This window comes from Vanacampus margaritifer, chromosome 4 (assembly GCF_051991255.1).
Source record: "Vanacampus margaritifer isolate UIUO_Vmar chromosome 4, RoL_Vmar_1.0, whole genome shotgun sequence".
Taxonomy (NCBI): Eukaryota; Metazoa; Chordata; class Actinopteri; order Syngnathiformes; family Syngnathidae; genus Vanacampus; species Vanacampus margaritifer.
In genome coordinates, this window is record NC_135435.1 from 15,838,237 (window position 1) to 15,861,042 (window position 22,806).

Consider the following 22,806-nt stretch of genomic DNA (forward strand, 5'->3'; position numbering starts at 1 on the left):
ACTTCTTTTTCACTTAAAAAGAACAGCCAACATTTGTTGATAATAGCGTTAGTGGTGCTGTGTCTAAAAGCAAACTAGGCAGGCAGCTTTTCTTTTCTTTTCTTTTTTAATGTGATGAAGTTATAATCTACCTTCATATTTTACAAGAAGACACAATTTTCTTGACCTAATTTCGTCCTGGCTTCTGGAGAAGTAAAGTCTTTGCTTCATGGGTGCTCGGGGTGATGACTGCCACCTAATGGTGAACACTGTTATTACAACTTAAAACTGTGAAATTCTGTAAACAAATGTATAATCAATATGAATCAAGGGATACTCTGAATGTGTTCGAGGGCTGCCAAAAATCAAAATTCAAAATCAAATTAGAAAACTGAAAAGATGAAAAACAGTTGAATGCTATATTTCAACATTTTTGAATTTTCTGCAATTATCTTCACAAATCTCCAAATTCTCTTTAAAACGTTTTTAAAAGGTGACCATGGTGCAGTTCTGTTATGATTTCTACTCTGATTTTATTTATTTATTTTTTTTTAAGAAAAAAATGAAAGACAAAATGTGTCACAGCAGGCGGAGAGGTGCAAATGTGCTTGCCGAGGTAGGTTGTTACAGAGTCCGAGATTTTGGGAGGAAATGATTGCAGGATATTAAGGAGTAATGGAAGTCACAGCAGGCCCCTGTGACACATTCCCATATGCTTTCATCATGACACTGATCAAGGCACCAAGAAAGGTCCATTACTTGCTTTAGTAGCGCTAGAGTTATTGCACGGAGAAAGTCATCCCGAAAGACGTACATTGGAGAGCAAAATGTTAATTGTGATGGTGGGCGATATCATGTACATCATCATAAATGAGAAACAAATGTAGGAAGGATGCAGTATATGAAATGAAATAACACCAAATCCAAACAATAGCACAAGAGTTCAGCTTCAAGATCAGTTCTCTATGAGTGCATAAGGGTGAGATTTTTGTAGTGATCCTGCTAAATTCGAGTAAATAAGTCTATATTCTGTGCTTTATTCTGGGATTTGCCAGACACAAGGTCTGGCCCTGCATTTGAGACAACAAAAGGCAGTCTTGACATCTTGCCCAGCCAGCAGATAATATTTGCTGTTCAGAGACTGGCTTTCTTTTGTTCCAGGTTCTTATAAGCCCAAGACACTTGAAATTTAAACTCAGTTCAAAAAATATTATTTGCCACAGGGCAAGGTAAATCTCTTGGCAGGACCTTTCAAAGGCTTGCCCTGGGTTTGTTTACAATTGATCTTATTTAAAAGTGGATTTTTTTATTATTATTTTTTTTACTTTTCAAAGACATACTTTCTGCCATGATCTTATGGGTCAAAAGGAACAATAGATGTGTTTTTATTCATTTAAGGAAATATATAAAAAGTTATCAAATCAGGAGATAACGGCACTACTTGTCTTTAACTTGTATTTGTTCAATTAAAAAGGCATGCAAGATAACATTTGTCGCTGGAATTGGGAAAAATAACCCGAATGAGCATGAAATCAAAAAATTCCGCTGCCTCAAACACACTCAGATTTGTTTCTGCATAACATAATTAGAAACAATGTGAAACATTCTGCCTTCACAGTGATAATAATGAACAGTTATCATGTCGATATTGATTTTTAAAATATGTTCATTATTGTGGTGTAAAACTACAATGACGTTTCCAGAATTGTCCCCTCTCCTATTTACTAAATAATGCAAAAAAATTAATATAAATAAATAAAAATAAAAATCCAATGTCCCTGGTGTAGCCAATGTGGAGTAAAATGTAGCACTAGCATCAGGTACTCTGTGTCGATTGATAGTCATGAAAATGAATGAATTCTCACAAAATGCATGATCACATTCGTGGCAAAAAGGCTAATCAACACCAAAATGTAATTGGCTTGACGTGCCCACAGAGTTTTGTTAAATTTTCGCCTAATCCTGCAAACAAAATGGTAGACATTGGGTAAAACACTGCCTTTTTTTGTTTTTAAATATCCCACCCCAACATTCATAGTTGTTCCGCAGTCAGGAGGGTGCTTTCAAAAATGCTTTTTAAGATGACAATAATAATTCATTCAATGAACTGATTTCCACAGTGATTCAGAGGGCTTGTCCCCCGCTGTTGTCATATTTACGAATGAAATAGGATGACAACCACCGCACACTTTCTCAGAGCTCAGAATCTGTCTGCCTGAGCCTCGATCAAATGCATCAAGACTACGACACCACCTGCGCCACAACTTAGACATTATTTTACCTGGTCTAAATTCTAGTCTACTTTCTGCCACCAAATTGTCCGGTGTGCCAAGTGCGTGTATTAACAAAAGCTCCTCGATCCGCCAGAACACCCAGTGAGGCGCAATGTGGTCGGACAGACTCACATACGGTAAACTAGAATTGCCCTGGTACGAAAATGAAGATGCGTCAGATTTTACACTGGGCGCACGGGTACCTGTCGACCAAAAATCAGGTTCTTGGAGTTACTGTCTTTAAAAAAACAAAGACCAAGTCCCAAACGTTGGCGTACTGATAGATTTGGATCTGATTATCAGCAGTCATATCAAATCAATCACTAAAAAAGCTTTTTACCAGCTGTAAAAAAAAAAAAAAAAAAAAACATCTCCAGACAGTTGATGCTCCAAGCAGACCATGCTTTTTCCCCAAATAGACTTGAATATTATAACAGTCTTTGACTAGACTCCCTCAATAGAGCATCAAACAGCTGCAGCTCGGGTTCTGACCAGAACAAACACATTACTTCAATCCTGTTTAATAAATGGCTAAAAGTGCATCAGGAAATGCCGCACTACTTCGCTCAATTGGCAGTGTATTGGAAGCTTGCGTCCAATTTTGTCTCACAACACACATTATATTTTGTATTTTAAAAACTTGATTGTCAATGTAGCTGTTTTAAAGAGAAAGTCAAGTTTTGTTTTGTTTTGTTTTTTTACAATTATGTGGTCTATGCACCCTCACTAATCTAAATACGGTATTCTGGTTAATATTGCTTTAGTGGACTATGAGTTAAGCAGCAAAATCCAGCCGTTTTTATCCATCTGAGGGGGCGGCCATTTTGCCACTTGCTTGTAAAAATGTCATCAAATTTGCTCCAGGTCTCAGGAAACAACCAATCACAGTGCAGCTTCAGAAAACAGGTGAGCTGTGATTGGTCATTGCCTGAGCTCTGAGCAACTTTGATGTCATCTTCAGTCGACAGCAAGTGGCAAAATGGCCGCCCACTGAGATGGATAAACACGGTTGGATTTTGCTGCTTAACTCATAGTCCATAAATGTAATATAAATCAGAATGTCATGTTTAGACTAGTGAGGTCACATATAACATATTATTGTCAAGAAATGCTTCAGGTTGACTTTAAATTTACTAAGATTAAGAGGCTGCTTAACTTTAATCATAGGTGATTGTGACGTGCTCAAAAGTAAAGTAAAGCAAACTTCATTTAAAAAAAATCCTCTGTTGCAATGATAATGTCTCTATTAAGAACAGATTGAGCAAGGCGTGGCAAGAGGCCGTTATAACTGTAAGATATCCACAACCGCCATTAATAAGATTTTTGGAGCACATCTGTATCCGTCGTGGTTTTGCTTCAGCTGAGAAGAAGCTTCCCAGGGGCGCCTTCATTTCCTCACAAACTCCCTTCAAGGCCGCGCAGGTTAATGTGTCCAGTTTGACTACCTGATCAATAGCTGTAAAGGTATTCATTGCGCCAGAGAGACAACTTTTGCAAGTGGCAGGTAAAAATCCAGCAAATCTAACGACCCGTGCTGAAATTTGAAATCAGTGTTGTTGTTTTTTTCCAAGTGTTAGCTACATGATAAGGCGATGAAGTCAGCTGCAGGGAGGCACCAAGTGGCCTTTCTGTACCTCTTTTGTTCTCGAAGGAAGAGGTGAAGTGAGTCCACTTGCACGCATCCCTAAAATTCCCCCCGAATGCTTCCTGAGTGGGAGTGTGTAATCTACCCTGGCAGAGTGCTGGCTAATGGGGAGCGTGGAAAAGGAGTGTGGGGGGGGGGCACCTCTTTGAGATGTATTCATGTGCGTGGCGTGGCGCCCGGACCCGGGGTGACACTCCTTCATTCCCGCCGCCTCGGGCCAGGATTAGGCGAGCGGGCAGCCCGGCTCGGCCGGCCGTAATGCGGCATCATTTTCATATTAAGCTCATCTCTTCTCCACGGGCCTGACGGTGGACAGGCCTCCTCTCTCTGCTGCTCAAATTATCTTCAATTACTGGGGAAAGGCCAGGCCAGGGGACGTCACCTAACCTTCACCATCTGTTAGGTTCAAAGATGCAGTGCTCGGCCGGCCCGCCCGTCTCCTGCAACCCCCCCCCCACACACACACACACACTTCGACCTTTCTGCCTAGGCCTGCTCCTACTCTATACGCCTCTGCAACCCCCGCGACCCACCCTCCGCCGCCCCAACTATCTGCCCCTGATTGGCTAGCCAGCCTGCTCTGGACACAGCTGGGAAGTGCTTGTGCACAAGGCGCATTAGGGGAGAAAAGGTTATGTCACGCTCCTTCAACAAGATGTGAATATTCAAAAGTACACACGCGCAGGGGTTAAGTCCATGTCCTCTGCTGCTTTTTTAAAAGTACAATTGCACTCATTTGAAAGTTGTTTTTTTTACAAATATCCCGAGGATAGGGTTTTAACTATGAATGTTGACTAAATATCTACTGTTCATCAGCTAACCACATAACACTCCTGAACTGCAACCACTATAATAAACGTGTTGTTCAATTCACCGCTTCCCAAACATGTTATAGTACCGGGAAATAAAAAAGAAAAGTACTGTACCATCATCATGACCAACGTTAAAATACAGTAGGGTAATTAGGCCTAAATGTTAATCAAAAGCAAGACAGGTGTTATCCCCAAAATGTATACATTTAATATTGTGAGGCATTGTAATATTATGTACATTTTTAAACATTCCACTGCACTTAAATATGATTTGAAAATCAACAAATGTACTTAAAGGTGTCAATCAAAATTCACTGCAGTTAAAAGTTACCTCAAATATTTGTACCTAAATAAAGGTGCAGTATTAAAAATAATAATAATTCTAATAATAATAAATGCAAAAGTATCCAAATTAAACATTTATAACAAAAAAGTTAAATACAACTGAACTGCATGTAGACAATGATTCTAGAACTACCCAATTATGAACTCTTTTTGTGTCAATCAAAATGGAATTTGTTTCAGTTATTGTGTTGATATCAATTGCTCATGCAAGATGTCGTAATGTTGTGAACTTGTGTCTGGTCCTGCATTTCTATTTTTTTTTTTTTTAAGATGATATAAATGGCACCCTGATAGGTTTTCTTTGCGAAATAAGGTTCAGTCATTGTTAATTGTGGCCATATTAACACAGCCAATGATATATTTTAATTTGTTAGGATATCAACAATAGAGCATGGGAATAATATTACAGCAATATAAGTGCACTCCATTTACTATTTATTGACCAATTCACTAAGCTGTTGTCATTAATTCCTCGATAAATAGCGCTCAAATTCCAAGCATCCATGTTGTGTTCCTGCAATATGAATCGAGTATCATCCGGTGTTGATGGTCGGGCCTTTGCTCTACTGGGTGCCATTTCAGCTTTTAATAAAAGATGCCTATGTGAGAGATCCTTTTAGTGCCTTGGTGAAATATAGTTTTTTTAGTCTTTGCTTACCTGTACGGGCTAACTTGTCGTTAATTAAACATTCATCTATATTTGAAACTGCGCTCGTGAAATATTCATGAGCTCTTATTTCTGCAATGGCGAATGCGCCTCTTAATAATGCAGGTGCTGTTTTCTGTTTGTTTCCAGCCTGTGTGTTTTAGCGGCTCCACTGTGTCCATTTGGGCTTTGCAGCCTGTCTGCCCACTCAGAGGCCCCCGATGGCAGGTCATCTGGCTTTGAAAATAACTTTTAATAAGGCTGCTGAATAATAGATGCGCTGTTGGCTAAAATCAAGCGGGGAGGAGCGCGGCAGAGGACAGCAGGTTGCGGAGACAGACAGCGAGCAGGGCCCAGACGCTTCCCTCTCCATCATCATCAACAGCCTACCTCAGCCCCTCGCCAGACTCTGAGGTCAGAGGTCATGGACTTGACCTTGTGGCCCCGGCAGAGAATGCTGACTTGATTCAGGGTATAATTTGGGATTTATTTAGGGGGGAGAGGGTCCCATCTCAGGCAGCTTCAGACCTCATTATCCAAGACTCCTTTTTGCTCTCATCTGTCTAATCATCACCTTATAAGCATGGAGTTAAATAGTACTACATTGTGTTGTCTATTTTTGCATAGCAATGATGAAAATGTACTCTTTGGATATGGCAGACGAAATTAATTTTATTTGTTTGCCCCTTATTGTAGGCAGTTACATTCCTGGACCCAAAGCAGATGGACTACAATGACAAAAAGTGGACAACAATGTTAATATATATATATATATATATATATATATATGCATACAGTATATATGCTATTATCGTGCATTTATTCGCAATGTGCTCTGAAATGTAAATCAAGCTTGTAATTGTGTGATTTTTGTCATATTTTAGAGTGAATTGTTTTAAAAGGATTATTATTTTTATGGTTCAGACTGTGTCATGATGGAATATGTTGGCCCAGTCTTATAGGTAATGGTGTGGGGTTTTTGTTTTTTTTGTTTTTTATGCAATGGGAAAAAGGGTGCATAAATGCTACTTTTAATGACACACTAACATATGGCATTTAATCTAGTACTTCATTTATTTGACTTAAAGCAACAAACACATCCAAATATACTTTAAATTCGTAGATGTATATCTTCTATTTCCCCATGTTTTCCCTGCAATGGAAGGGGAAAGTAGTATTCCAATTTTCTACAAGATTTTTTTTTGAAAGAGAACACGCTTGTGGCCTATATGCAGCTAAGCTTTTCAAATGCTTGTCACTTACTGTGTAAAGTGGAATGATAGCTTTCATATGCAAGCTAAAAAGACTGATCATTGCTATATGCGCCTCCCACTAAGTGGGTCCCTGTGGAGGACAATTTTGGAGAGATTTTCGCCTGATATGAAACAAGCCCTGCATGCATTAATATTACATTACAAGGCAGACTATCACACAGAGCGCCTTCTTGCATGCAGGTATAGACGAACTTCTCATCCACGTTAATATTATGCCTCTCATCAAAGAAACGCAAGGAAACCAGTGAAATTAGGAGATTTTTTTTTTGAAAGCTTTTATTTAGGAGATGATTCAAATCGGCAGCACGGGCAATAAAATGCGTATTTAGGTCACACAAGAAAGGAGACAAATGCCGCAGGAAAGGCGCCTCAAATGTGACACGCATGGCCGGCTCGGTGCGTGCACATACACACACACTCGCACGAGAATGTGACAGGTGCAAGTGTGTGCACGCGCGGGCAGATTGTGTTCTAACCTGCTTGGGAAATGTAAAAACATCAAAATAAATAAATAAAAATAAAAGAACAGAAGCATCTTTTAATTGTACATGTTTCCCATGCAGTGGGCACTGTGCCACAAATAACACACGCACACACACACGCGCGCGCGCGCTTGCACAAATATATCCACGCGTGTCACAAAAGGCGCCTCCGGGAGGTCGACGCGTGCGTCCGTGCCAAAATGTGTCCCCTCTCATTTGAATGTGAATGCATTGAGAGCTTGCTGCCTTCCCAGGGCCTTAACACACACACAGGCACACACACAGCACACACACAAATAAACGCCAGCTTGTTTTTTCAATTAGTGCCACCCCCACCCGTGCCAAACCTCCGCCCACCCTTCAGCACCTAATGGGGGCTAATTGGGCATCATTGCGGATTAATAGGCTGCGTTAATTGGCTGACTGCGGAGGGGCGCACCAGTGGTGGAATTTGGCACGCGATCCGATCGGGAGTGACATGTTTATTCCATCTATTTAGCATTCATCGCATTCTAATAGGACACTTGTTTGCATGCGTGAGATAATTAGGATCGTTAAGGCAACAGGCTGGCAGCTGAAAATGCGAGGGGGGAAAACAACACACACACAAAGCGTGTTATTATTAATTTCGTTATGACAACATAAAAAACAGCATTGTTTTTTTAAAATATATATTTGCAGTGTTGATGCAGAGGCCGTGCGTGTGCTTTTTTTCCAAAATAATTTGCTCTTTTTTTGTACATTTCGTCAAAGTAGGGATGCAAATAAGCATTTAAATAAACCAAATGTTATCATACATTTAATAAGGCATTTTAGCAACACGTGTTATATCTTCATGTTTGTATTTTTAGCATTAAAAGCTACATTTTCACTATATTTAATATATTTAACTATTGTTGATAATCATAATAATATTACATTATTTTTCAATAATTAGGCGCATATAGTACTTTTTTTGTTTGTTTAATGTGCAGCCATTACATCATCGTAATAGCGACATTTAATCTGGAGGCCTTACACAGGCAAAAGTGATCCATGCAACAACACAAATAGAAACATCGATGCAGGATGTAAGTGTATATTACTGCAATGAAGCCCGTTTGATCAACAATCAATCAGCATTTGTGAAACCAAATCCAGTACATGCAGGCAAATGTACCACTAACAACTACAATTGACGAGAAATGGGCCCAAACATGCACGCGCACCATTACAGTATAGCAACTGCATGTAGTGAGATTATTCCATAAAGGCCTGGAAGCACGTAGCCTACTGCAGACCATCTACTTGTGAACTGCAAACTGCCAGTGGAGCTAAAAATCAAAAATCAAATAAAAATCAAATAAAGAAATAAAAAAATCCGAATTAAAAAAAAATACCAAAGAGAAACAGTACTGTTATGCCAGCACAAGAGTGACTGCAACTGAGGTATATGTCTCTCATGTGCCCCCCCCCCCTCCCCCCAGATCCCTAGCTTCCTAAACCCCTTCTTACCCCTCCAACCCCCAACTCCACCCTGGTGAAGTTCAAGGTCTCTGCAGTCAATGACCCACACACATGAAGATGGCCCATTTTAAAAGCTTTTTTTTTTTTTAATAATTTGCACATTTACCATTTAGCTTTTAAAACATTACTTCTTTTGATATTAAATTAAAATTACTATCTTTATATGTAGTAGTTGATTAGCCCTGGAAATTGTGCTATGATTTATATTTAGGTTTAACATAAAATAATATGCATGTAGCAAACAAAAATGTATAGCATACAGTATTATTAGGATTCTGAATTAATTGTCTCATTTGCATGGCTTTAAGATCAAGTGGACATAATTCATTTTGTTCATGTAGCAAATTGTTAGCCCACTAGCACACCTGTGAAGTAATTTTGGAATAGTTTTTTTTTTTTTAATAACAATGGAGGGGAGAAAACCCAAATTCAACAAACAAGAATTGTCCAGTTGCCTGCATTGAACCATTGCAGATTACCATAATTTGCATGACTAACAATCTACACAAATATAATGAAAAAACCAAAAATTTGGGTAGTATTTTTACATTGTGATATAATGATTTGGACAATTTATTTGCCTAACAAAATAGAATCAAAGTTATCTCAGTATTAGCAAGAATGTAACAATTTTAAGACTAGAACATTAAGATGGTAAATAACCATTAAGAGTTTTGCTCAGGTTAATTGAATGAATTTTGAAACCTTGGCCTAAATCTTATTTTGGAAAAAAAAATGCCTGTAACTTCTCATTAGAATGGCCAACCTCTGCTAAAATCAGCTAAATTCTTAAATTAAACAGACCATTTAATTATACATTAGGAAATGGAATTAATCATTATAATAAAATCAGCATTTTCAAAAGTCATTATTTTAGTAAGGTTACAAAATGTTTAAAATGCATATTAAACACATTCCAAACATAACATTCACACAACTTATTTTATGACTTTATTCTACAAGAGCTCTGAAACATCAAAACTATCAAGATTTTTTAATTTCGATCAACTGACTACCTCATTTTATCTGCATCATTCATTTACAGATTTACAATTTATGAGGAGAAATCACACATATTTGAAACTGCAATAGTAAAATAACAGTTCATACTATAATTGAATGATTCACATGTACTTCAATGGTGAAATGATGACTAATTGTTTCTAATACAAGACCAACGTACGTTGTGTCTGTGTACAAGATGGAAGGATGACAAAGGGCCGATCCAAGTTCAAATGTGATTCTTTGTCAATGGCCGAGACAAGAAAGCAACAAGGGTGAGGCAATGATGGAGGAGCGAGAGGATGCTAGGTGGTCCCAGGTGTGTGTAATGACATCAGAGGGGCGAGACATCCTGCGTGTGCGCGCTGCAGTAAGAGATCCAGTTTCCTTTAGAAGGTCTCTTCATGAGAGGCGGGTCACGGCCACTCGCCTCCTCCTGACACGTAATTGCTGATATTGATTATAGGTTATCATATGCTGCGGGCCATTTGGAAGATAATGCTGCAGGGGTTAATTTGTCAGCCATTAACATCCTGCTTGGCTTCATATGAACATGTAAATTAAGTTTAGAACAACTTCGTAATGGCCCACTTAGCCTCATCTAATAAAAGGAAATGGATTTAAGTGATACAACACCTTACATGATGCACATTTGCAAAAAGGCATATCTGAAAATCTGCTCTTTTCTCTCCAAATCAACCCCCTTCTGATGCGTCCTATAGGGCAGCGCTTGCCATAAATTCCAGTGCTGACCCTTGCAAAAAATATCCTCCGCATGGAAAAATGAGAGTGGCATTTCCAGGAAACGCCTTTTCCCTTTTCACCCATCTGTGAAAGAGCCGCACGCAGGCAGAAAGCACTGAAATGACCGCTTGAAAAGCAAGAAATGCTTTGAACTTTGCAGCTGTTTCTAGTATTTTATGCATTTTGTCTTTGAGTTGGCTCTCCAGACAGATGCAGGACAGTTGTATGGCGCTGCAAACTACAAACACGACCACAAATGTTGCATTAACCTCACTGACAGTGTCAATCAAAACTGAGCATTATTGTCGCTGTAAAAATGTAGGTTGTGTTCCTAAAAAAGCGTTCAGTGAGTTTATGCACACATTCAAGATGCAAATGGACAAAAATGCATTGGCGAACATTTAGCCTTAGATTTGGGAATAAATTGTTGTCAGGATTGGTATCGGTATCTGACCAATTTCCTTAAATTTTGGGGATCGGTGACCAGCCAATCCTTAAAATAAAACCAAACTTTTGCACCAATCTCATCTCCTCTTCTGCCGTCAGATGACTAATACACTCTTAAAACTGCTGGGTCAAAAATAACCCAATTTTGGTTAAAAAATAATAATAATTGATCGACCCGCTGCTTGGGTTAGGTTGGGCTGTTTTGTACGCCCAAAGTTGAGTCAAATTAACCCAGTTCGCCGGTTGGGCCAATTTTTTTATATAATTGGGATATTTTTGACCTAGCAGTTTTAAGAGTTTCCATTTTCATTTGAGAGAACTACTTCACCAGCCGTTAGAAAACAACACGTTTGATTTTTTTTCTTTGAAACTGTATACTGTTGGTAATGGAAAAAAAAAAGGGGGGGGGGGGCGCAAAAACCGGGATCAGCCGGTCTGTTTTTTTATAGATATGGGATCATTGATCAGCCAGAACAATAATAGTGCACCCTAGAATCAAGTATACATTATATTAAAATTGTAAATCATTAGCCTAATAGCCTAATTGTCATTTGTAATTATTGTCACATAATAATAATAAAAAAAAGTGTGATTTTCTTTATCTCTGCATAGATTCTCAGGCATCCAGGTTGAATTAATTTGTTGTGAAATCGCCTGTTTTCCAAAAATTCTACCAAAATGTAGTCATTAGAAACTCTTAAATAAACCACTGACATTTGCAGCCTTTATGTCGGGCCAATGTGCATTGTCAAATATGTTTGTAAATTTCAACAATCCCCTCAGGGTATATAATGCAGCAAAAGTCGTCAGACAGATTTAACTGCCTCACAATCATCACGCTTGTTCACACATTTATTCCCCACCCCACCCTTTCTTTTCTCAGTAAGGAATCGCACATCAAATACACAAAAATCACAGAAGAGAGAACCGCGCTAACCTTTGAGAGAGTCGATCAGAAGGTGTGCAGGCACCTAGTACAGCCCAGAGCAGTAAAGACAACCCACTTGTACTTCAAAAACATGACATTTGCCACCTCAGAGCACCAAACATGTCTCTCTAAGTCTACACCTGTAAAGCTGCAAACCCACACAATGTAGATCAAGAGCTTTCCTTGCTCAAGCAAACACTATTAAAAGTTACACAGTAGCCTGCCTCTGCCTATGTGTGGTGTCTGTGACAGGGCTGAACAATTTTGAAAATGTAAAAAAATGTTTTAATTGCGACAGCGATTTACCATGTGATTATTTTTTTAAGGTCCACTTCCCATTTATCAATAAATACAATAATAAATACAATAAATAAATTAACCTGTACTATATTAATATCATTCTACATTCTACGACATTGTGATGTCAAATTGAGAGAGAGAGAGAGAGAGAGAGAGGAGAGAGAGAGAGAGAGAGAGAGAGGGAGAAAGAGAGAGAGAGAGAGAGAGAGAGAGAGAGAGAGAGAGTGGAAAAAGTGAGTGGGTGCTGGTCAGCAAATCAGTCAGTCAGTAAAACAGTTGTTGGTTATCACCCAAAAAAAAAAAAAAGGAAGGCCTGCATACCTGACGACTGCGGGGTCAGACCTCCACGCGGCCTGCTGGCACCTTGCGTTAATTATCCTCCCGGAAAGATGCTAGCTGTGGCATCATCCCTCCCGAGGTGGCACTGCTACTATCCCACGGCCAGAGGATGGAGGTGAGCGGAAGGAGAGAGGAGAGAAGAGAGCGAGTCAGTACCGGCGGCGGGCCCGTGCACACCATGACTGGCCCATGTGAGATTGATCGCGCATGCTGAGGCCTCTGCGGCGGAAAGGGGGGGAATTGTCGGGAGAGCGCCGCGCTTTGTGTAGCCCGGGGATACAGCCGGTCGCACGCACCGTCACGCGCACACGCTTACATGTCACACAAGCTCGGTTAGCATTTGAGCTAACGCAAAAAGAGTGATGAAAAGTGGGCCGTGTGTTTATATGTCATCATCCAAGGCTTGATGGAGGCCCTCATTAGCATTCAGTGACAACCGCCTGCACATCTGCTCTCTATAATGTGTGTGTTAGCTCACGGGGCAGCTGAAACCGGACAGGCAAATAAAAAAGGTCAAAAGTCTGGCGGGGAGAAGGGAGAGGACGGCGATTACAAACAATGGACTATAAAAGAGATGCATTTGAGTGGCGTTAGTGCGCCTGCATGGCTCATTAATCTTTGGGAGGATCGGTGCAGCTAATTACATGAATAAGCACACATATGGCTAACAAAACAACAGTCATAAAATCTGAAAATCTAATTGACAATAGTGGTGTATGCTGGCATTGAACTCCACTCACTTCACAACAAGCAGCAGTATGGCAGATCGTGACCAATTCAATTCAACAATTCCAAAAAAGTCACTTCAAGCTGTTTAAAACCACTCCCAGTTCAAGTTTACTGCCAAACTGAATATAAAGCAAAGTAAATGTCTTTAGCTAAAAAGCTACGGAACACAGAACATTCCATTTCGAATCGCTACTGCCACCTGTTGACAAAAAATGAAACTGCACACACCCTTCTTCGTACACAATGCGCACATGATGTCTCATCTGCAGACAGAGGGCGGAAAATTTGAACCCGAATCCAGTCTAATGGCTATTGGCCAAAGGCTTGCAGGAGTACCCATTATGAAGATTTTATTTGGAGCACACTGATGAAATACACCGTCTCATTCTCACTGAGTTGTGATGAGTTTCTCTCACTTGCATTCAATTTAATTCCACTTCCTGCAATTCAAATTCAACATCCTGTGGGGTGCAGTCAATTTAAATTCATTCACTGAATTCTGAAATGCTGAATTTTACACAGCGCTGGCTTAATTATGTCATGACAGTATGTTTTAATAAAATGGAAAATTGACTGTTATTTTTGCTTATTTACTAAACAGACAATTTCCATCCCTTTTACTGGATGCAGACGATTTGAGATACAAGATGTTTTAGTTATTATGAGTTGAATTTGTTCAATGACTATACTCGTATCTCAAAGCTCCACTGGATATGTATTTGAGCTTCTTATATTTGCTCTCACTTATTTCAGCCTAATTTTCTTATTTTAATGAATTATTTGACCGCAAGCGCCCATTACAAGTCAAATAAACACGAGACTGGGAAGATATAGGCAGCAGTGATGATGTTGAAAATCAATTTGCATTGCATTAAGCAAATATAAAGGCCAGCGGTTGAGTTCTCTGCAGCTTAGAGTAATCACATTTCCCAACTCAAGCATCCCATTCAGCCATCTTCTCCAGTCTGTCTCAGCCTGCCTGGCCCAATATGCAGATTGATCCAGATGGACACGGCGCCTACTGTAGACCTCCAGCCCCCCCCATAGACTCTCTGGCTGAACTTGACTCCCAGTCCTACAGATGGGAAGGAAGAACCTTCACCTTTGGTGAACCCTGGTCTGTGACACCCTCGCCCCACCGCACGACCCGCTCCCCTTTCGGAGCGATCGCATAGAATTCAAGTGGCATTCCCAGCGGCCGTCATTATGGATACATGATCAATATTGGGGAATTATCACAGAAGGCTTCCTCAAACACAGCGTCAACACGCGGGCGCTGACCACAGAGCGTGCGTGTGATCACTGGGGCGGAAAGGAGCCGTGGTCGGGTGGCGGACCCTCAGAAGACGGAGGGACCCTTGCAGAGCCTTAGGGGCTGGTTTGTGGGTTTGAACGGCCATGTTGCTAAGCATGCTGGGCTACAACTTCAAACGACGTCAGATGGCTGTTAGACCTTTTTTTTCGGTCTACTCTGATCTCTAATTGGTTGATTAATTAAATAATTAAAAAGTATAGTATCGCTACACCCCCCCAAGTTTGATCTGGCTTCTTCAAATGGCAGTCAACAGAGAGAAAAGGGCGATTGAAGGATTGCTTTATGAATTATTAAGGTTAAAATCTCACTCGCATTATCCAGCTTTACCTCCTTCCGTTCCATTTTCTTCCACCATTTCATTTTTGAGTTGAATTTGAAACATTTATATTGCCCTGTTTCAGAGTAAATGAGCTGAGGGCAGATTTTCCATTAAAAATCTAAGTTGAAGAGACGGGAAAAGAGAAGTAGTAAGTATCTCGGTGCGTTTTGGGTTTTAGTCATCTTTAATCAATTCTGTGTTTCTGCACCAGGGAGAAAAAAAAACATCAGATGAAACAGGCAAGTCATTTTTTCTCCTCAAAGCCAGTCTTGGAGATTGGAAACGTAAAAGTAGCGTAAAAAGAAATCCTTTTTTTTTTTTTTTAGCTTTTATTGCCATTGTTAGAGAGTCCTTGCTCATTCTTGCTTTTGTTTGCTGTTTTAAGTGAATTTTCCCCTTATTTTGAAAAATAAGGCATTAACTATGTACATTTTCCGAGGTCAGCTACTTCTGAATGGTGGATTCAATGCTGAAAGCGTGCGTATTTTAATGATATTCTGTGTGTACCAAAGAGGCCTTCAACCTGTGATATCATCTGTTTCTCTTCTTCATTGTAGCTACATATGCAATACCTTCTGCTTGAAATTGCATTCAATCGTCAGGGTAAAGAAAAGAAAAGAAAAACAGGCCTCGGAGGCAGCGGTGTTCAGATATAAATGTAATAAAGAAGGCTGTCAATCAAAAACGACAATGCCTTATTTGACAAAGCTGTCAGGACGAACACATTTACAAACTAAAGTTCAAACAAGAACCTTTCTTTAATGAAGTGTGTGCAAGATGTTTACATTTGCAGCTCACTTAAATCAAAGGCTACATCATCGGAATTCAACCTGTGAAAGTGTGGAGATGAGCAATCGGTTTGATATTTAATCCAAACAGGGCAAATGAAAGAATATCATGGCAGACTAAGAAACGTTATTCTGAAAATGAGTCTAAATTGGTCAAAGCAAAAGAGCGCGTCACTTCTTGTTCTTCTGTCTAGTCAATTTATACAAAGCACACAGCGGCCATAAAGACACAAGGGATCATTATTCAGCGAGATGACCCGAGAATGGTGTGTGACTCTTCTCTTCTCTGAAGGGCCATCATAACTATAGCATAAGGTCAAAGGTCCCGAGGCCCCATAGGAGCCATCAAGAGCCCAGAAATAACCGAAGCGCTCCATGGAGGGCGCCCATCTTCGTCCCGAGCGACTCAGCTGCATCCTAGCAGGCAGCTGAACCCGCGTTGGGATCTCACGCGCCGCTTGCGGTTTCCGATTTGCTTACTTGTGATGCAGATATGATCCACGGGGCTCACATGTGGTCATACATCCTAAGTAGTGTGTGTTAAAACGCGCTCTTAATAAAATATTTCTGGGGCAGCGGCGAGTCGCGCTCCCCGCGCTCGTTAGAGGTCTCCGACCAGCTTGATAAGTGCAGCTCTGCTCCGTGATGATTTATTAAGGCTGGGAGAAGGGGAGGGCTGCCCGGTCCAAAGCGCCTCAGGACACTCCAACCGCAGAGATATTTGAGGGTAAAGGCTCGGAATAGGGGGTGCCTCGAAACAGATTTACATCATCCAAGATGCATTTCCAAATGAATTATGTAAGGCCAAATTGAAATACATCAGAGTCTCACAAATTTTGCAGGCGCGGATCTTTTATCTACTCTTGTTTCCTTGCTCGTCTGCATCGCCGTGAGGTAAATTTGTGGCCATTTGGTGCTTATAGCAAGCCGTTAACGGATGCATAGGAGGATATAAGGGCTGGCGTTTAAAAATAAATGTAACAGAAATGGTCAGATGTGAGCAAACAAACAAGCCTGACTAATTGACAGGTAGGTTAGGCAGATCCAAGAGGGGATATGATGAGCGAATATGGATTCTCTAGATGACATTTTGAGGTCTCCAGCCAGACTTGACTCAGATCAGCTCAGTTTGGGATGACTGGTTTTCCAACTTAAAATAGTGCAGTGGTGATTTGACTTACAAGGACACAACTTGTGCGATATGAGCGCTGAGCAGTCCTATGTGGCAGCGAACTCAACTCAACACACTCAGAACAAGCAGCACTTTGGCAAATAGAAAAAAAAAGAGGCTTCAAGGTGTTTGATGAGATGCGTAGTTTACTGTCAAATCAAACATAAAATCAAAAGAGAATTACGCATTGTATATTTAAACAATCTGAGACCACTTAGCTTAATGCTAACAAGCCATACACTGGCTAACAAATAGCCATAAGGCTTTAAGCAACAAATACTTGAATGCAAACAGTGCAGTAGGGATGTGCACATTTTTCACAACGATACCAGTACGAGTAATCAACTCTTGGAAAGTCGCTGATACCGATACAAAGTACCGATACCATAGTACTTTTGATACATGAAAAAAAAAGTGACAAATAGCTTTTTAAAGAAATACCTTTTTTTTGTGCTCAAAATTGCATAAAATTAATGGCAATTGTCTATTCTTGTAATTTCTTATTTCTAGTTCCTGACCATAAAACAGCCACAAGATGACACCATCGTAATTGCTCATCCCTACATTGCAGCAACACATGTAGACAGACAATGTAAAAAATAATAATAATACAGGTTTATACTCCTTTTTCTTTGCAAGAAACTGCTAATATTACTGCAGCTTACTGAGTCACAGTCGTGAAACTCATGTTTGTTTGTGTCTTCATGTTATACTGCCCCTAGTGGCCAAGTCACACATTCCAAAAGTAGCTGCAATCAATCAACCCTGATTCAGAAACTGTTTTTTCACTCTGGCTGGAGCAGAAAATTGTATTTCTATTCATCTCAATGGAAAAACATGAATTGAGATTGTTTTGAGATACACGCATGGCCAATAAACAATTTAATCTCCTATCTTAAGGTACTCCTGTACAAACTTGAAACCCTTTGGTTTTGATGGTTTTGAATGACAAATGATATAGAACTGACAGTCTGATGTCAATAACTGGTATCAATTAAATTAAATTAAAATTTTAAGGAAGATTAAGATTCACTGCTCCTGTTAAATCAACTAAAAGTCAAACATATTGTATGCTGTTCTCGTCTGACAGGCTACAAAATAACATTAGGACGTTCAGGGCTACGACAGTTCTACGTTTAGGTTGCTCCAATTTGTAGCAGTGTGTGAACAGGTGTGAGCTGGAGTGCTCAGCGGACATCATGAGAGAAGTGAGTCTTGAAGACGTCTCTACAGAGAAACGCTCGGTATCCTCCAAGAAAGGAAACAGGCTTAGTGGTTGGAGGATAGATCGTTTTCCCCCCTTGCCACAGTTAATTTTCAAATCTCCAACATCCTATGGCTGTCTGTTTTTCTTCTTCTTATGTTTTTCCCCTGCTTTCATTCTTTTCTTTTAAAATGAAACTGGAGCTGGGGCGTGATAGTGATAGATGGCTCAGCGCTCTAACACTTTATCCAATCCGGCGCAGATTTCATCCAATAAAGAATCACTTGTGCACTCTCAAACTAAATGGAAGTCAGGCAGCGGAGAGAAAGGCTCTGCCATGTGTTTCTGTGCTGCGAAAATCAAATTTTCGTAAAGCTGCCGCAGCGGTGGCTGGCGGACAAGGCAGCAACAGCCATGACTGGCCGGGGCCGCTCTGTCTGCACACACAATTTAATCCATCACAGAGCGCTTGACACCGTATCAATCAACCTTTCATCAGCTGGCCCCTCCCAAATAAAAAGAAAAAAAATAGAATATTTATATTCAGTCACCTCTGACTGTGCTAGGCTGGGCTTACAGTCCACTGACCAATGAAGCGAGACATGAATGTGAGCATTAAGTGATGCTATTCAGAAATAAAAGCTCTGCTTAACAATATGGTGAATATAAAATACTATTTCAATATCAGTTTAAAGATAAAGCAGCAACATTTTTGCATTTGAGAGTTTTTGCAAACCTCTGTAAAACCCTAATGAAGTGCAATATGTATTTACTGGACTTTTCTCCATTTCCTTGAATTTTTGGTTAACTAGAGGATATTCAGCAGATGAAATAATAATGAATCAAACTTTTATATGCATTGTAAAGACATTTCTTCCTCGTCTTTCCTTTGGTCTCTTGAGGTCTCCCTAATTTGTTGGAATTTAAATGTTTCTGGGGTTGGTGAAAGATACTGGCTGGTAACCCGGTGGGTAGTAGGCGATGTCTGGTCGGTGCTGGATTTCACTTTCCTTTCTTTTCTTTGATCCTTCCTCGGGTCTCCTAACAACCTCACAACTCTAGCTGGATTCTGAAGTATTCGGTTTAGGTGAAAGGTATGGGATTTTTAATAGGTTTTAGGTGAGATGAGTATACACTCACACGCACGCACACATGCACCCCCCCCCCCATACATAAATAAGAAAAAGAGAAAAAGAGATGATGACATGTTGAATCGGTAAGATTACCGAATGAACAATACTGACCTTTCTCTTAAAAAAAAGAAGAAAAAAAAGTAAAAACATTTCTTCCTAAACTTTTTACAGGGTTTTCCAATCCAACACATAACTTCTATAAGCTTGTCTGCATTTGTAAAAGTGGTGACATACCATAAAATAATATTTCAAGTGGCGCATGGCAACAAAAAAAACATCGAAAAATTTCTCATAATTGAATGAACGTGTGGCAGATACATTCCAGTAAATTATCAATTTTTTTCTGTGTGACTCCTCCCCATTCTTTTTATCAACTCGCCGCCTCACCCCCTCCTATGGCAGTACTTTGTTCCGGGAATACTTTCCCTTTTACCCCCTCTGTATCCCACAGGCTGTGGCTCCAGTGGCCTATGATTTATAATTCATAGGGGCCACTTTTATACGGGACCTTGGTCTACCTGATACTCCGCCACTGGGCCCGTCCTGGGACAGCGCAAGGGGGGCTCTTCATTACGCCTGGCACCAAAATATTAACATGACACCCGTTTCTTTGAAGCATAGATTCTGTATGTAAATTTGACGTCATAATCGATTTTTTCCCAGATAAGATCCGGCGATGCCTTTTTTTTTTTCTTCTCTTGATCAACTGCAGAGCTCGCAAGCATTAAACGATTCTCAGTCCGTTGAACTGAAATGTCTTTTTCCAGACTACCTGGCACCTGTGAAGCTCAGCTCTCAAGGGGATCAACGTTCCTCATTGGCCTCACTCCCCGCTCTGACCTCACCACATGGCACCGAGGTCCGCGCTCTCGGCCTTGGGCTCCGCTGGCTGCTTAAAAAAAACCCTGTTGAGGCTCCAAAATGCCAAACACTCTGCTTGTTGTGGATGCTCCACCACCCACTAGCGTCTGAGCTGCTGCACAGGGAAGGTGAATGGGGCCTTGTCTTGATTGCCAGCAGCGGCTCACGTAACAAACAGTCAACAACCCAGCTCGGTTCAGACGCGTGCATCGTTGTTGTCTCGACGTGCTCTTGACTAATTATTCCTCCCTCATTTGCAAACAAGGCCGTCTCTCATTTACATCTCAATGGCCGACAAGCATAGGGTATGATGTCAAGGAGTTAAGCGTGTGGCTCGGAGGCGCCCATCTCCGCCCTTCTTCTACGTCCAGTAGCCACATCACCGGCATGACACCTCCTGCAGAGTTCGACTACACAGCCAAAACAGAACGGAAGATGTGCTGTTGTTTGTGCGCAGGACGGCAAAGGCCGATTGGGGCTGGTAAGATTGACATTGCAAAGAGCTCTCAGTCAAATCAGCGGCTTGCCCCTGGATTAGTTCAGTTGTTGCACAACTCGACGCTCCGTGGAGATCATTTATGCAATTATCAAGAACAAGGCCGGCCGCGGCGCCCAGCATCTCACTTCAAAGGCCGACAGCAGATGAACGGTTACAGCACGCTGCTCTATTTCCATACAAGCCGACCCATCCCTCCTTGTTCGCCTTCACTCTCCGTTGCCTGCAGGCGTTTTGACTGGGCTAATGAACATTGGGCCCATTCCCCACGCAAACACACACTCGCAGCTACTGTATGATTAGAGGTCCATGTTGCACACTGTGCGGGCACAAAGAGAAGCGCGCCCCAGTGAAGGGCAACCGGGCCTGTCACACTCCCGCCTCCTCGCATCGCTTCTAAGAAACGGACTGGCTTTAGGATTTCTGGATTTGATGTCTCTGTAGTTTATGAAGCTGTTTCGATGGGTTGGTATCGTGGTTGCCATGAATCAATGACTGGCCGTACTTTTAAGGGGAAAACAAATTATTTACAATGTGTTCAATGCGGCCACACTGGTGTAAACATGGCATTCTGATTAATATTTGTGGAACATGAACTAAGCAGATAAAACCATCAGTTTTTCCGGCCTATCTCCGGGGGCGGCCATTTTACCATTTTTTTTTTCTTGGTAGCTCAGTATTGTTCATTCGGTAATTTTACCGATTTGACATGTCATCATCATTACTCTCCTTTTTTTTTTTTGTATGTGGGTGAGTATGTGGATGTGCGTGTGTGCGAGTGTGTGTGTATTCATTAGTTCACCTAAAACCTATTAAAAAATCCCATACCGTTCACCTAAACCGAACACTTCCAGCCAGTCGTGAGGCCGTCAGGAGACCCGAGGAAGGACCAAAGAAAAGAAAGGAAAGTGAAATCCAGCACCGACCAGACACCACCCATTTTACCACTTGCTGTAGCTTAAGGCTCAGGTAATGACCAATCACGGCTCACTGTTGTTTTCTGAGTTTGGTCTTGTGAAGTTCACAATCTGAGCCGTGATTGGTTATTCCCTCAGCTGAGAAATTGTGATGTCATTGCAGTCGACAGCAAGTATCAAAATGGCTGCCCCCTGAGGTGGATAAAAAATGCTGGACAAATTGTTTGGACTAGTGGGGCTGCAGAGCATAGAACATATTATCATAAATGATTTTATAGGGTGGACTTCTCTTTTAGAGATGGTAGAAAAGGCTTATTATTCTGAATTGAGATTGATATGTATACTAAAAGTGTACAAAAATCAACATCATATTGTTATGAAACTGTAAACAAGTAGTTATACGATAAATGCCAAGATCAAAATATTACACGCCGACTCTTGTATTGCATCTTATTTATTATGCAGGTATGCCTAATGTTGGTGAATATTTGAAGAAAATGTGTTGGCTTGATTGTCAGTTGTGATGTTTTGTAGACGCCGCTGTGCAACATCAACTTTGGTAAACATACAAAAGCAGAAATTTCACAGCACCCCAGCTGATGACAACTGATTAGATTTGATGATAAAAACGTTAAGGTACTATTACAATCTAAAAATTGAAATCCACAGGGAACTGAGATAAAAATAAATAAAAAATAATGCATATATTTTGTGTGACCAAGATGTCTAAAACGTCTCACCAAGCAGTGACAACATTATTTTTGCGATAAACTGCACTCCTAGTGAATCAGTTTGGTCTATGGAAACAAAACAAAATCTTCATAGATACCCACCACCTGCATACGCCTGGACTTTATTATTAAAGGTGGGAACACACGGGCCAATAACTTTATAAAAAGTATTTTTCCTGGAATTTAGCAGCGCCGAGAGATGGAACCGAGTCCAAACATGCAATGTTTGGAACAAATACAACTTTCCTTGTTTCTAGGGAACGACAATAGTGCTGTTTTCCAACCTTGCAGCGTGCCCCCTTGATCCAGAACTACACTTAAATCTACTGGGTTCTTCTTCAGTCCATGCAGCACACCTTTACAAAGTTGGCAGTGGAAGATAAAATGACGAAAAACTTTAGATTCTACACGCTGGGCCTA

The 22,806-nt window shown here is 40.7% G+C and overlaps 1 protein-coding gene across 1 annotated transcript in view; it reads right to left on the bottom strand.

Moving 5' to 3' along the window:
• Positions 1-22,806, bottom strand: part of zfhx3b (zinc finger homeobox 3b) — a 346,429-nt gene that overhangs the window by 271,327 nt on the left and 52,296 nt on the right. The window contains exon 2 of the mRNA XM_077562960.1: positions 12,705-12,810. The gene's annotated coding sequence lies outside the window, so the exon portion shown is untranslated. The remainder of the gene's footprint in view (positions 1-12,704; positions 12,811-22,806) is intronic.